The sequence below is a fragment of the Nicotiana tomentosiformis genome, chromosome 3 (genome assembly GCF_000390325.3).
Source record: "Nicotiana tomentosiformis chromosome 3, ASM39032v3, whole genome shotgun sequence".
NCBI classification, from domain to species: Eukaryota; Viridiplantae; Streptophyta; class Magnoliopsida; order Solanales; family Solanaceae; genus Nicotiana; species Nicotiana tomentosiformis.
In genome coordinates, this window is record NC_090814.1 from 150,147,449 (window position 1) to 150,164,686 (window position 17,238).

At 37.9% G+C, this 17,238-nt stretch overlaps 1 long non-coding RNA gene across 2 annotated transcripts; it reads right to left on the minus strand.

The window, feature by feature from the left end:
• Positions 1-4,023: 4,023 nt before the first annotated feature.
• Positions 4,024-16,997, minus strand: LOC104104552 (uncharacterized). Of its 2 annotated transcripts, none has more exons than XR_011415082.1 (2): positions 16,674-16,997; positions 4,024-4,266 (listed from the first exon to the last, which is right to left on the minus strand). It is a non-coding gene; the product is annotated as an uncharacterized lncRNA (long non-coding RNA). The 2 variants fall into 2 exon arrangements; XR_688155.4 differs by lacking the exon at positions 4,024-4,266 and adding an exon at positions 14,952-15,448.
• Between the last annotated feature and the right edge of the window lie 241 nt (positions 16,998-17,238).

The following is a 17,238-nucleotide window of genomic DNA, read 5'->3' on the forward strand; positions in this document are numbered from 1 at the left end:
CTTTGAAAAATAGGAGGTAATTGAGTATGTACCTTGTCTATGTGTTGCAATTTCAGTCCAAAGTTGTCAAATTATCTTTGTTGAACTTTTCCTTAAACTCGTCCCAAACTTTTCTTGCACTCGCACCATACATAATACTCGATACCAATTCGTTTGATACTATACTACTGAGCCATGATAATATCACCGCGTTACACTTATCCCACGGTGCAGCTAACTCGCCTCTGTAAGAGCTCTTAAGGCAAGTGCCATCCATAAACCCTAGCTTGTTCTTCACCAAGAGTGAAACTTTCATCGCCCTACTCCACAGTGCATAGTTCTCTAGCCCTGTGAGCTTTAGCGATATCAGCGATGTTCCAGGCATGTCAGAATATCAAAGGAATAGAGGATGGTTATGAGGCTGATCAACCTCAGTGTCTATGACCACCTAATTTTGTATCATTCTTTAGATTTTTTATCACCTTTTAGTATTTATATATTTGTTAAGTTTATTCTTGATATTTTAACCTTTATTTTACTTTTTAGTAGGTTTATGTGATAAAATTAAAAATTATACAAAAAGAATCTCATTTTAGATAATAGTTGTGTTTTATTTGCAAAAGAAAAGAAATTCACAAAAAAAATATTTTTTCTTCTAATTTTGGTAAGACTAGCAATTTTATAACCTTTTCCTTAATAGTTTTTTTATATTTTTCTAATTTTAATATTAGTGTAATATTTTTAATTTTAGATTATTTTTTAAAAAAAAGGAAAAAAAAGAGAGCCAATGAAGAATTGCCATATGCCAAAAGATTCCATTTTATCTCTGGTAACTAACTCTCACTCACTCACTTTCTTGGCAATTTACACTACACACCATATGCACAATATTGTTATTCTTTGGAATTGGCATCCAAGGCAAATACACGCACAAAAGGCGCGCGCACACACATTGGCACTTCCATTCAGCTATATAATACACACACGAGGAGAGCTAAAAAGAGGAGAGGAAAAAGAGATTTTGGAAAATAAAGGAACAAAATTGGGGCTGCTGCCTTCTCTTATGCTTCATGAGTTATAACCCATAAATTTGATCTTCCTTCCCTTGGCTTTAGCCATTAACAGAGCCTTTATTCCTCCATCCAAGGACCTCTGTTTTTCTCCATTAAAATGCACCAAATTTCCTCCATTAACACCACCTAAATGCACCTCTAAAGCCCCAAAAATGCAGCAATAAATAGCCCCCTTTTCCACCAAAAAATAGCCCGAATATCAACACCTAATCCAACTGAAAAATCTCTCAAAAATTAGCTCTAAAATCCAGCAAAAAGCAGCTTTGTTTTCCAGCCGAAGCTCAGCAAAATCAGCCATGAAAACCAGTAGTGAAACTAGCTGATAACCAGTCCAAATAACCACTAAAAGCTCCCATCAACACCACACTTAAACTAGCTAAAAACAACATTGTTTCACGCCTTAACCCATCCCAGAACCTCTCACACAAACACGCCCATAGGTTCTCGAAACAATAAATTTTTCCATCGAGTTTGTCGTCGAGAAGCTCTCGTTCGAGGTTTCGGTCTAAAGTCGATTTTGGGTCTAGGATCTGTGATGAGTGGTCGTTGTATGAATTTTGTTGGAAGCTTTGTTCAATGGAAAATCGTTGTTTCAGTTGAGGTCCATTCTCAATTTTTCTTTACTATGGATTAGTTGAATATTATGTTTGTTTGCTTCCATTTAATTGCTTTATTTTAGTTAAAAATCTTGAATGCTTGTTTGAATTGTTGAACTATATGAAGCCATGAAAAATGATACTCGCATTAGTGTTAGTGGGCCATTAATTGTTAGCTACTGGGTTTAGGCTCAGGATAAATAGAATGGATATGGTGTTCTTTTTTAAAAAAATTTGTTTCATGGGCTTTCAATGCCAAATTTGTGATAGGAACGATTTAGTTGCTTCAAGTTGAGTAGGTGTGCCATATTTTGTCCGATAAAAAGGGAAAGACTGTGTAAAGTTATGAGGTCCATTTTGAATACCTACTGTTTTAATACAAATATTTTTGAGATGGTAATATTAATTCATTTTTTTTAGTGTATTTGTCTACTTTTTCTTGCAGATATTTTCTTGTTTTAACTTCTTTTGTTTCATCTATAAGTAGTTGCAACAAATCCCCGGAATAGAATAGTAAGAACTCCTTAAGTTGTAAGTAATTCATAGTAGTTTGTTAATAATTTAAAGGGCTAATGATTTCCGACAACTTCATTTCCATAATTCAAGGTCTCACAACAATCTCAAATTAGTTTTGGGAGAACAATAACTCAAAAATCGCTAGTATGCTTTAAGAACGTACTAATAAATAAATTATCGTGATTATGTACACATTCGCGTGATATAGTTATGATTTTCAAAATTATAACCATGGTATGCGTTCGCGCTGCTTTGGCCAAATAATCTTAAATAATAATAAAGTGTTATTAATTGTGTACACGTACACATGATATGATTCTGGACACACCAAACAAAAAGAGTACACGTACGTGTGACTCGTTTCAAGATAATTCCATAATTCAATAATTAAAAGCGGTAAAACAATAAATGTACATAGGTTCTAAAATAAGTAATTAAACAAATTAATTAAGCCAGATATGATTAAAATAACCGTGCTAAACCTACGGAATCCGGGAATGCCTAACACCTTCTCCCGGGTTAATAAAATTCTTTACCCGGTGTTTAAAATAGTTTGGATGGTTTAAACATAGTCAAATTTCCTCGATTGAGATTTAAAATAAACCGGTGACTTGGGACACCATAATAATTATCCCAAGTGGCGACTTTGAATTAATAAATAATCTCATTTCGAATAATGTCACTTAAATTGAAAAAATCCCTCTATCCCCTCGGAAAAAAGGTGGTGTGATAGCTCTGGCGACTCCGCTGGGGATCGAACCCAGAATCTCTGGTTCAGGGTCCAGTATCTTCAACATGCAAGCCAAAAATATTTCAAAATAAGTCAGTATCTTCAAAAAGCATGTTTCCTCTGTTCTTTCAAAACTAACAGAACTGAGCGGGTCTGATTCTCACCGGATGTGCGATACATATGCAAACATCATCCGTTCCGGCCCACAATTTTCAAAAAATCCAAAAATATTTTTCTTTACTTCCTTCTTTGGAAAGTCTTTCTTTTAGACCCCAATTTTTAAAAAAATACAAAAATATTTTCTTTTTAATTTCTTCTCAAAATCCAAAAATATTTTCATTCTTCTTTCGAAAATTGAAAAGAAAATTCAAGATTCAAAAATATTATCTTTTTTCTTTATAAGTATTTCTTTCATAAATTCAAAATAAAAGTTCAAAAATCCAAAAATATTTTCTTTCTTCTTTAGAAGTTTTTCTTTTGAAATTCCAGGAAAAAAAAGTTGAAATTTAAAAAAAAAAAAAAAGAAATATTTTCTTTCTTCTTTATAAGTCTTTCTTTCAAAAATTAAAAAAAAAATCAAAATCTAAATAAAGAGTTAGTTTATTTACGTTATTCTTGATCTTCCCGAACTACGAAAAATCTGATTCATGTTCCCACATGATATGTAGGTAACCCACATCAGATTCGATCGAATGATTTTGGAAAAAAGAAAAAGAAAAAAAGAGTGACAAAAAAAAAAGAGAAAAAAAGAAGAGAGAGTGTTTATTCTAACATGTTTGTTGTTTTGAAATAAAAGCTAGTTAAAGATAGTCGGTTTGGTGGTTTGCAATGGTAAGTCACACTAATCAATCCATGATCCTTCAAAAATTAAGTAGCATCTCAACCAGTGGTACAAGTACCATTGTTGTTGATCCATGCAAGATCATGAAAAAGCAAGTAGACAAGTTGGTGATAAAAATGAAGGCAAATGTTGGCTGACTTCTACCAGTTTTGTGCAACAAGACACGCTCTGCTTGGATGATCTGTGATGATAGGGAGACATGAGAATTCGTCCATGTCACGACCCAATTTCCCCTCCGTTTGGGTATTGTGATGGCACCTAGTCTTAAGGACTAGGTAAGCCTAACAATAATTAAAACAACAATATTATTTAAATAGAATCTCTTGCAATTTTCAAAACCGGTAGTATAAGTCATAAGCTCTACAGAGTGTTTGTTAGAAAACTTATAAATACAACTGTCCAGAAATAAGAATAAACAGTGCAAAACGAAAAGTTGAAGGTGACTCCGAAGCCTGCAAACGCAACGACAGCTTTACCTTGAGTCTCCGCAGCAACAGTCCACACAGCTAGCTAACGAACGATTTTCTGGATCTACACAAAATAAAATATGCAGAAGAGTAGCATGAGCACACCAAAGCGGTGACCAGTAAGTATCAAGACTAACCTCGGTGGGGTAGTGACGAGGAACAATCAAGACACTCACTAGTCTAATAAACTAAACCGATACAAGTATATAAACAACTGAAGTATGATGTCTACATAAAGACTATGCAATATGGTTCACAGTACAGTAATGGCAATAAGGAAGGAAACAACCAGTGTCAGTGAAATATCATAAAAATGACACAGAAAAATGAATGGAACCCAACCTAAATCCGAAATAACAAATACAACAAGGACAAGTAATAACGCAGCAACTACAACCGCTTTTACATCAGGTTTTAGCCAACAACTTCACGAGGAACCGAACCTCGGACAATTCACAACTCACGGGTCTCAATACTTGAACCCTAACACTTGGCATCATGTGCCCTCATAACCGCACTGACAACTCACGTGCCAATAGAGCCATTCTCACATAGAAGGGAAGTAAACAAGGGTGAGCATCTATGCTCAACAATATCAAGAACACCTCTTATCCGATAAGAGTTCTTAACTATGTGTATATTTGTGCACGTGTCCTACCATAGTCTATATCAGCAAATAAGCATAAGGAAAAAGAACGGACAACACGTAAGATATTTTCTCACAGCTTTCACAAGATAAAGCTCACACAGGTATGTATATCACTTCACAAATATCAACAACAAGAATGCCCCCAGGTCACAAATCATCACAAATCAATCCCTGACACAACCCACCTTGTCTCGCGACGTGTGCAATAATAAAGTAAGTGCCCGCCTTGTCTCGCCAGTGCAAAACAATGTTCCCACCTTGTCTCGTCACATGCGCAACCCACACATATATATATCCCTACACACACACACACACACACGCACACACACACACACACATATATATATATATATATATATATATATATATATATATATATATATATATATATCACGTCGCATGTGCAAATATCAATAGTAACAATAACACTGCAGAAACCTCGTGCAACCCCATAACAACCGCACGACAGAAACCTCGTGCATCACAATGATAACAACCGTACGACAGAAACCTCGTGCATCACCACAACAAATACAACAATGGCAATAATAAAAAGTACGAAAAATAAATCAACTCAAGAACTTTTAAATCATAAGAAAATGTAGAACCAATTCACAAGGAATAACCACAGTCTGGAATGCTAGGTGTAAAGAGAACAACTCAACAAGGAAAAACTAATGTGTAGCAACAATCCCACAATACACATCTCAACAACAGGGAAGCTAGCACGAGTCAAATAATTCCAAATAAAACAAGTCGACTAAGATATAGGATATCTAAACTTCTTTTAAGGTTGAGAAAATTACGAAGGATATTCAACAATAAGGATAAGCAGCGGAAAAATAATCATAACCTCAATTAAGACAGAACAATTATAGGACGATATATTAATTCCAAATAAAGATAAGCAGTTATGAAAAGATAGCATGACAACAGAGAAGGTAAATCTTCAGTTAAGTCAAATAAGAGTCAAATAGGCAATAAGAGTGAATCCTGAAGCAATTAATTCTAATTAAAGCATGTAGAGGTGAAACTAGTAAATAGGGACTTAATCACATCAAGAACAACTTCATACTTGGTGAATGTAAGGACCTAAGAATCCTAAAAGGCCAACTTTCCACAAATAAGTCCAAGCACGTACTCGTCACCTCGCGTACATGGACTACAATTAATATAGAAGACTCAAATCCTAAGAGAAAATCCCCCACACAAGGTTAGGCAAGATACTTGCCTCGAACCAAGCTCAAAACAATCGGTCACAATGCCTTCATACTCGGTGGGGGACTTAATCACATCAAGAACAACTTCATACTCGGTAAATGTAAGGACCTAAGAGTCCTAAAAGGCCAACTTTCCACAAATAAGTCCGAGCACGTACTCGTCACCTCGCGTACATGGACTACAATCAATATAGAAGACTCAAATCCTAAGAGAAAATCCCCCACACAAGATTAGGCAAGATACTTGCCTCGAACCAAGCTCAAAACAATCGGTCACAATGCCTTCCGAATGGCCCAAATCTAGCCAAACACAATTGCATAACATGAATACAACAATAATGGACTCATCTAATCAATGAAATTAATATTTTAACAAAAATTCCGAAATTCGCCCTAAAAAGTCGACTCAGGCCCACATCTTGAAATCGGGTAAAAATCACAAAATACGAACACTCATTCACTCACGAGTCCAACCATATAAGAATTACTCAAATCCGACTATAAATCTCCCTTCAAAACTCAAAATCTTTATTGAAGAAGTTCTTCCAATTTTTCCCCATTTCAACCCCAAAAATCCGAATTTAAATGGAGAAACAACTATAGATTAATGCAATAAATCCAAATTCGAGTAAGAAATCGTTACCCACAAGATTCCTCTGAAAATCCCTCAAAGAATCGCCTTCTCCCGAGCTTAAAATTAAAAAATAGAGTGAAAAATGAACTAACCCTCGATTCCAACCCCTTTCTGCCTAGCGATCCTCGCACCTACGATCATTTCTCGCACCTGCGCCTACCGCACCTGCGGTTTAACCAGTCGCACCTGCGGAAGTCACTAACTTCCACAGCCTCCGCACCTGCGAGCCTTCTGCGTATCCGCGAGTATCGCAGATGCGGAACTTCCTCGTACCTGCGACCCCAGGCCAACTCGCAATTCTCGCATCTGCGCTTCCATCTCTGCACGTGCGAGTCTGCTGATGCGCACAAATTCTCCGCACCTGCGGAGACTGCCAAGTCCAGCTCTTCTTGCACTTGCGCCTCCATCTTCGCACATGCGGGCATCGTAGATGCAGAATTTTCCTCGCACCTGCGACCCCTGGCACTCCTCTACTTTTCCGCTTCTGCGCGTGCCTCTCCGCACGTACGCTCCCGCATCTGCGGTCTCTTCACCGCAGGCGCGAAAATACCAGATGCCTGAAAACTTCAGCAGCTACACAAATCAAACTTTTAATCCGTTAAGCACCCAAAACTCACCCCGAGGCCCCCGGGACCTGAACCAATCATACCAACCAATCCTTAAACACCATACGAACTTAGTCGAGCCCTCAAATTATATCAACTAACACTAAAATCATGAATCATCCTCCAATTCAAACTTAAAGAACTTGAAACTTTAAATTCCTACAACCGATGCCGAAACCTATCAAACCACGTTTGAATGAACTCAAATTTTACACACAAGTCATATTCAACATTTCGAACCTACTCCAACTTCCGGAATCGGATTCCCACTCCGATATCAAAAATTCCACTACCGGTCCAAAACTCCAAAAAATTGACTTTTGCCATTTCAAGCCTAAATCAGCTACAGACCTCGGATTTACAGTCCGGACATGCTCCTAAGTCCAAAATCATCCAACGGAGCTAATGAAACCGACGAAACTCCATTCCGAAGTCGTCTTCACATAATTGCGACTACGGTCGAAATCCTAAGACTTAAACTTCCGTTTTAGGGACTAAGTGTCCCAAATCATTCTGAAACATCCGGTAACTGAATTTAACCATGCACGCAAGTTAATACACATAATATGAAGCTGCTCAGGGCCTTATGCCATCGAACGGGACTTAAATTCTCAAAACGACCAACCGGGTCATTACAGTCCAAGCCCTTTGGCAAATTAGTTACTGTGAAAGTTCCCATGTTGTAAGTCCTAAAATCTGATAGTCAATATGGGGGCGGTTTGATCAAAAGTCAAAATTTAAGTGCTCAATCCATAGAAATAAAAATGGTTGAATGTCGTAGTAATGTTTATGTGCTAGTCCGTGGCTAAGATGTCGCTTGGTAACTGAAAAGTCACTCCTCTTTAGCCAGGGAGGAGTCTTGGTAGCTTATTTTGTCGTCTTTTCTGTTATATGGGTTATACAGGGTTGTAACCCAGATTTCAGTTCTCATTCTATCTGTTATTCAATGAAATATAGTTTGTCCTTTTTGTTTCATTCTGTGCTTAGTTCTTTTCCTGCTAGTTCTAGTGACATGACATGCATGTGGAGTTTTGGTCAGTAACTGATTTAATTTTGAACTGGATAACTGAGAACAAGATACTTTTGAGGATGAATAAAGAATCGAAACACTTTGGAATTAAGCTCGAGCAAAATTCATGCGGAACTAGAATAGTCATACCCATGGAGGTTAATAATCTTTGCATTCAAATTATTGTGAAGGTCGGGTTTGAGGAAGAATCAATTGAAGTTTGTTGGAAAGCTTGAAATTAATGGATGGAAAGTGTCTTTTGACTGCTGTAACGACCCGACCAGTCGTTTTGAGAGTTGTAGCCCTATTCCCCCATTTTATTGCTCAATTTATACTTCACAGTTGTTATGTGACTTGCCGGGGTGATTAGTTTGGGTCCGGTGAGGTTTTAGGAATGAATTGTAACACTTAGTTCCAAGGTTTAAAATTAAGTTAAAATAGTGATTGTATGTCAAATTATGTGTAAACGAACCCGGAATAGAGTTTTGATGATTCTAATAGCTTCGTATGATGATTTTGGACTTAGGAGCGTGTCCGAAATTCTTTTATAAAGTCCGTAATAGAATTTGGCTTGAAATTGCAAAAGTTGAATTTTTGGGAAGTTTGTCTGGGGAATTGACTTTTTGATATCGTGGTCAGAATCCAGTTCTGACAATTTTAATAGATCTGTTATGTCATTTATGACTTGTATGCAAAATTTGAGGTCAATCGGAATTGATTTGATAGGTTTCAGCATCGAATGTAGAAGTTGAAAATTCTTAAGTTTCTCAAGCTTGAATTGGGGTATGATTCGTGATTTTAGCGTTATTTTATGGGATTTGAGGTTTCAACTAAGTTCGTATGAAGTTTTAGTACTTGTAGGTGTATTTGGTTGAGGTCCCGAGGGCGTCGGGTGAGTTTCGGATGGTTAACGGATCAAAATTTAGACTAAAACAGCTACTGGAATTTTTCTGCTAGAAACTTCTGCTGGAAAAATCGAGGTCATGAAAATCGAGGTCATGAAAATCGAAGTCAGAAAATCGAGGTCATGAAAATCGAGGTCATGAAAATCGAGATCAAGAAAATCGAAACCAGGAAAATCGAGGTCATGAAAATCGAGGCCAGAAAAATCGAGGTCATGAAAATCGAGGCCAGCGCCTGGACAGAAATTTAAGTTATAAAATGGGGTTTCGTCCCTTTTTCATTTTTGATAAATTGGAGCATGGGGAGAGGCGATTTTTGAGAGATTCTCAAGGAAAAACATCGGGGTAAGTGATTTTAACTCGGATTTGGTCAATATACACGAATATATCATTGTTTTCATCATTTAATTAGTGTTTTGAGATGGAAATTTGGGAAAAATGAGGAAGAGTTCTTGGACTAGAAATTTGAGGTTTTGAATGGGATTTTGTTATCGGATTTGAGTAAAATTAGTATGGTTAGACTCGTGAGTGAATGGGCTTTCGGGTTTTGTGACTTTTGTCGGATTTCGAGACATGGGACCCGGGGGGTGTTTGAGACGATTTCGGATTTTGGCTATAATTTCGTATTTTCTTGTGGAATTGATTCCTTTAGCCTATATTGATTATACTGCACTGCTTATAGCTAGATTCGGGACATTTAGGGACCAATTCACGAGGCAAGGACATAGCGGAGTAAGAAATTACGCGGCTTTGAGGTAAGTAATACTTCAAAACTTGGTTCTGAAAGTATGAATCCCCAAATTGTTGTTATAATAATTGTTTGGAGGTGCCACACACGATAGTTGACGAGCGTATGGATGTGCACCATTAAAATTGTGACTTAAATAAATTCTGTGAAGTTGTAAAAATTAAAGAATCATGTTATTATCTGAACATTTCCCACGTGTTAGAGAAATTGAGCTGAGGCTCTTATTAAAGATCATGTTTAGGCTACGTGCCAATATTTTAAAATCTATGGGGTTGTGTTGATGTTGAATTAATTGTTTTAAAAATGTACATTTCACACTCAGTCATATTCATCCATTGTGAGGATATTTATGGGATCGAGTTGCGCGCCGCAGTAGGCCATATTGGCTTTATATATATTATTATTATATGGATAGGAGATGCCCGATTGCAGCAAGCCTTATAGGCTTTATTATTATTATGGGATCGGACTGCACGCCGTAGTAGGCCATATCGGCTTTATATAGTGCTTGGGCTGAAGGAGCCCCTCCGGAGTCTGTGCACACCCCAGTAAGCGTAGATGATTATATATATTCGGGATGGACTTCCCAGGGCATGGACTTACCTTACTTATTTATATGTAATGATGAATTTTTCCTGGACATGGATCTTGTCCGTATCATTTACATTGGGGATAAATTACCCAGGGCTGGATTGGCCTTATACGGTACTGAGTAACTGGTTGTCAATTGATGTGTATATATATACGGGACGGAATATACCTGGGCTGGATTGGCCATAAACAGTATTGAGTGACCGAATAATTTGTGACTAGTATTTACATGAGGCCTTTCTACTGAGATGTCATATTCCTCATATCATATAGTATTGATCCATTTCACTTGTAATGAGTTTAACTGTTGAACTTGAAAACATGCCTACATTTTGGTACCACTATTTATACTGGACTGTACTCACAGAGCTCGTCACTACTTTCAACCGAGAGGTTAGTTTTATTACTTATTGAGTTGGTTGTACTCATACTAGAATCTGCACCTCGTGTGCAGATCCAGATGCTTCCGGATACGACGGCTGCTAGATTTCAGAATTACTTTTGTTGGAGACTATCAAGGTAGCTGCTTGATGTCCGCGGACTTGATTCCCTTCCTGTTTAGTTATTTTACTGTTCTATATTTCAAACAACGATTTTTTTTATCAGTCAGACTTTTTATTCATTTAGATGCTCATGTACTCAGTGATACCGGGTTTTGGGAATGTTTATATTTGTATTTGTGAGATTTCTTCCACTGAATTTAATTATTATATTTTCAAACTCAAAAGATATGGTGGTTTATTGAGATTGTCGGCTTGCCTAGTATTGAGATAGGCACCATCACGACAGGTGAGATTTTGGGTCGTGACAAGTTAGTATTAGAGCCTAGGTTATATAGGTCTCACGATTCTTGAGCAGGTTGAGTGGAGTCTTGAGGATCGGTACGCAGACGTCTGTACTTATCTTCGAGAGGCTGTCAAACCCTTGGAAAAATTTCACTTTCTTGTATTCTGTCGTGCGAATTTGTTGATTCTGGAAACTAAATTTCTGTTATTATATTCTCTCACAGATGGTGAGGACACGTACTAACGGATCGGATAGTCAGCTACCAGTACCATCAGTTATGGCCGTGAGAGTCCGGGGCCTTGGTAGAGTCTGGGGCCGAGGTAGAGTTCGAGGTGTAGCTCGTACAGCAGTTGGAGCAGCACCTGTAGCACCATCGGTTTCTCCAGCTCAGGAGCAGATTCTATATATAGATGAGCCGACAGGACCATCTCAGGTACCAGTTGTGCCCATTGTAATTCCAGGCTTTCAGGAGGCTCTGGCCTAGATATTGACAGTTTGCACTGGCCTTGCTCAGGTGGTTTCGGCTCAGGCCGCACCTTCCACTTCTCAGGCCGGGGGAGGTACTCATACCCCTATTGCTCGTACTCCAGATCAGGTAGTGCAGGGACTTCAGATACCGGGGGCACTACCAGTTCAGCCAGCTGCAGTTGCTCAGGCCCCAGTAGTCCCCGTTATGGTAGATGATGAGCAGAGGAGACTTGAGAGATTTGGGAAGCTTCGGCCTCCATCATTTAGCGGTGCTGAGTCAGAGGATGCTCAGGGTTTTCTAGATAAATGCTAGCGGATGCTTCAGACATCGGGTATTTTGGAGACCAGTAGGGTCTCGTTCGCTACTTTTCAATTTTCTGGAGCTGCCTTTAGTTGGTGGGAGGATTATGAGAGACGCAGGCCAGTCGGTGCAGTACCACTTACATGGCAAGAGTTCTCTGTTCTCTTTTTGGAGAAGTTTGTGCCGTAGTCTTGTAGAGAGGAGTTGCGCAGGCAGTTTGAGCAATTACGTCAAGATGACATGTCTGTGACGCAGTACAAGATGAGATTTTCTGAGTTGGCTCGTCACGCAGTTTTGTTGGTTCCCACTGATAGGGAGAGGATTAGAAGGTTCATTGATGGCCTCATATATCAGCTACAATTACTTATGACTAGGGATAGGGTATCTGGTGCTACTTTTGATGAGGTAGTTGACATTGCTCGGCAGATAGAAATGGTCAGTAGCTAGGAACGTGGATAGAGGAAGGCCAAGAGGTCTCGTGGACCAGGTGGTTTCAGCGGTGTCCCTTCAGGGGGTCAGTTTTACCGCGGTAGGGGTCTTTCTTACATACACGCTCAAAGGGGTCGTCTAGTTCACTGTGGTGCATCATCCAGCCATGGTTTATACAGTTCTCATCAGGGTCAGTCATCTTTCGATGCCCTTCCAGCCCAGAGTACGCCCCATGCTCCTTCAGTTCAGGGATCATCTATACAAGGTTTTTCTAGTAATTATTCCGGTTCTGGAGGTCCGCCTCAGAACTCGCCACCATTCTTCGAGAGGAAGTGTTATGAGTATGGAGAGTTGGGTCATGTGAGAAAATTTTTTCCCCGCCTTACTCGAGGTCCAGTTCAGTAGAGGAGTCAAACTACTACTTTTGTACCAGTTGCTATCTGCCCAGCCAGCTCGGGGTAGGGCTCGGTCATCTAGAAGGCCGATCAGGTAACGGTCAGGCCCGATTCTATACTTTTCTTGCCAGGCCAGATGTTGTTGCTTCAGATGCAGTGATCACAGGTATTGTCTCAGTATGCCACAGGGATGCTTCTATATTATTTGACCCTGGTTCCACTTATTCGTATGTATCATCGTACTTTACTCATTATCTGGATATGCCCCGTGAGTCCTTAGTTTCACCTGTTTGTGTATTTATGCCGGTGGGCGATACTATTATCGTGGACCATGTGTATCGGTTTTGTGTGGTAACTATTGGGAGACTAGAGACTAGAGTTCATCTCTTACTGCTTACTATAGTTGATTTCGATGTAATCCTGGGTATAGATTGGTTGTCTCCATGTCATGCTATTCTGGACTGTCACGCAAAAAACGTGACGTTGGTGATGCCAGGGTTGTCGAAGGTCGAATGGAGAGGTTCTCTAGATCAGGTTCACAGCAGGGTAATTTCTTATTTGAAAACCCAGCGTATGGTTAGGAAGGGGTATTTGTCATATTTGGCTTTTGTGAGAGATGTGGATGCAAATACTCCTGTCGCGCCCTATTTTCTCGCGAAAGCGGGCTTCGACATGGTGACAACTCTTTTAAATGGGTATTAAAAGAGAAGAGTCGCCACTTAACGGTTTTTAAGGTGCGTTAGGGCACCTACTTGTAAATAACTCTGTTTGAACTAGTCTGTGTCACCAAAGATCGGGTAAGGGCTCAAATTACCTCAAAGAGAAGATGTTAGGCACTCTTAGAGGTCCACAACTGTGGGTCCCGACCGAATTATACACTATGTAGGATTTATTAAGTTAAACTAGGTTGCTAAATTGTTAATTAATCGTAGGTGGTCAAATATGCACATCAACGGAAAGCACATAAATTAATTAAATCTGATCATGAAAAGAATAAAAACATGTAAGAGTTGTAATAAATATTTTTATGAAAGACTAATTGATTATGTTAAAGGGGGACCTAAGTTTTTAAGCCTAACATATCAACTCTCGAGCAAGTCTGCTAAGACTTTTATAGCCAAAAGTGCAGTGACTATTTGGGCAATTTATGTATCATGTCCGCTACTCTCATTACTATCTTTAAATTGTTAACCTAAGAGCGCACTAATTAATTCTAAATCACGTCTTAATTCAAAACTACCCGTCCCTTCCTATAGTCCAGGAGGCGTTGGACACTATCTAAAGGGAAATTTTAGACTTAAAGAAAAGCTCAGGTTTCTATTTCTATTCTTATTAGCGTCACATAAAAGGGAGCACATTAGGACTTAACCAAGTAACACATAAGGCAAGTAAGGGCTCACGTAGGCCTCCGAATTAATTAAGTAAACAAGTAATAATTAGTATAGTAAGAAAATAAGCTCTTAAGATATAGTGAAATTTTCTAATTTTAAGATTCAAAGGCATGATAATAATAAACACGAATGTAGTAGGTATTAGATGTAAGAGTAGTAAAATGAAGGAGATCAAAGCTTATTCAAGGAGATGAACTGGGCAATTCAAATTGAAAGAACTGATCATTGAGATAAATGCTAAGGTAACGTGCCCAAGCATTATGATAAGGGAGAAGAAATAGTTGGACAAGCCCAAAGATGTATTCTAGTTAGGTACTAAAAATTTATTTCTTTTCTCTGAAAAATGAAGTTCAACAATATATGGAATAGGTTCTACTCATTTTATGCAAGTGGCCCAGAAGCTTCAACACTTGAGATGTTTGTTAAATATTTACAAAAGATTTGAGTAGCAAAATGCAGAAAACTTGGTGTTTTTCAAAAACCTATATTACTATCACGAACGAGAGCCATTGTTCAGCATAGAATTAGACAAAAGCTTCTTTATCTTATAGCTAGATGTATCTGCTAAGCTATAATAGGTACTATAATAGAGATGCTATTTAAACTTTTTTTAAAAAAAGGTCAAGAAACACAGAGAGCAATTAGTCACTCCATCCCAATAGTCCCCAATTCATTATCATATCAAGTTATTACATGCCAATTGAATAGAGTTTACAATCCAGATTTCGAGAAACTAAATAGGCAAACATGAACTTCGAAACAAATCATCTTGGCTTTCCCAATCACATGCGACTCCCAACTTGACTCAAACATCAAAAATATGCCCCATTTACACAAAGAAGACATATATTGCAGGTTAATTTACCATAGAAGCAGACTTCGGGCTTAATTACCGATGTATTTCCCTACAAACATGATCGTTATGCATTCAAAAAAGGCTTTCCATGATTTCGAGCTAAATTCAAATCGCAAGAACAAATACAGGATGTTACTAGACTTGGGCCTTAACAAAAAGTATGTCTTACTGTTATTATTCACCTTAGGGGGCATCTTAGCAGAACTCATGAATTGCTTGTTGGGTATGAAATTCACACTTGTCGCCATTAATTAGTTCAATCCTAGAAAATGATTAGGTGATTAAAATTCTTAAGCATGTGAAACATAAATGTATACACTTGATCTCTACACAATAGAGGATTCGTTCAGATTAGGTCGCATAAGTCCGACTACTCTTATTACACATCGGGACTGAAAGCGAAAGACGAGGTACTAACCTGTTTTGCTTCCAAACAGAATGCTTAAAGCATTCACATCCGCACAGCCGAACCAAAGACACAAAAAGAAAAGTAATCTGACATTCGGCATACACACAGTAAAAAATGCGAAAGACAAGGGGACACATCTCGTTTCTTCCAGCAGAATGCTTAAGAGCACTCGAACATATAAAAAAAAAGAACAAATCTACACACAACTGCACATAGAGAAAAAGTAATATGCGAGAGGCAAGAAACTTACCTGTTTGCCAAGTGCGAATAATCGAAAAAGTAAAGAAAACCATATATGTATTGGTACTAAATTTGAAATATAAGCTATAACCACCGGAATGAAGTAAGCGCAGAAAGCCCCAAGCTCTTGACAACTTTGTATTTTCTAAGGTCTCGATGAACCCCAATCAAGTTTCGTGTTGATGGAGGAGCAACAATAGCAGTACCAGTAATGAGAGAAAGCTAATCTCTGCTTTGACTTGCAGCCAGCATAGTAATAAAATAGCGGAATCGAAATAATAGTGCAAGGACAGAAACTAGAAAGAGAAAATCAAAGCAATGATCAATCGGTTGAATATGTAGTGTAGGGATGTGAAAGTTCAGTCGCAAGCCTTGCAAGCAGATGTGAATAAAGTGTAACTATAACCCATATGCCGTAGTAGAAAAAGGGGGTATAGAGATGAATCAAGTGTATACTTATAAGTTGTGGTAGAAATGTATAAATAATTCATGAAAAATCCCCCTTAGCGCATAGAACTAGTCAGTATTTATAGTAGAGAATAATTAGACTTAAGAGTGTGTCCCTATAATAGAAAAGAATCATACTATCGTGTATCAAAATTCTCGTTAGGCAAGGATTTGGAGATTGAAGCGAAATTGGAGTAAAAAATGAACGTTTGATGATTGATTTTGACAGATAGAGATTATGATTATTGGAAACGTTGCGTTACATAATCAGTAAAATTAGAAAAGTAACCTTCTTCACAAACCAAAAAATCAGAAGAGAATATTGGTAATTGAGTTTCCAAAATTACAATCTAATCAATACAAGAAAGCGAAGAATAGGTGAAGCACTTACCCGAAAATCTGTCCACATTCATCCAATTGACTTGAATCTGCGAATGTCGAAATGGAAAGAAGAGCATGCCAATCATGACAGCGGCTTGAGCTAAAATTGGGGCTAAAATCTCGGCTCTAAAAGGAAGTAAAAATCGAAATTTTTTCACAAATTTGAAGATGAAAACAATTAAGGAAAGAAAGTAAGAAGATAGAAACATACATAAAGAAACAAATCAAAAGAATTAACGAAAGGTGTAGGTGGGGTTCTGCGAAGTTGTCGTGGAAGACGATGATTTGGGAATTGTAGGAAATTTTAAATAATTTGGTTTAAAGGCTAAATGTTATTAGGATGCTTGCTGGCAAGGTGGGTTTGGACCTAGTTGGCAGAGTAAGTATTAGTTAGATGAGTGAAATTTGGGCCAACAAAGATTATGGGCTGCTAAATTAATTAAAGAGACATAATAATAATAATAATAATAATAATAATAATAATAATAATAAGAAGAAGAAGAAGAAGAAGAAGAAGAAGAAGAAGAAGACTATTTACCAAATAATAGTAGTAATTAACTACTATATATAAATCA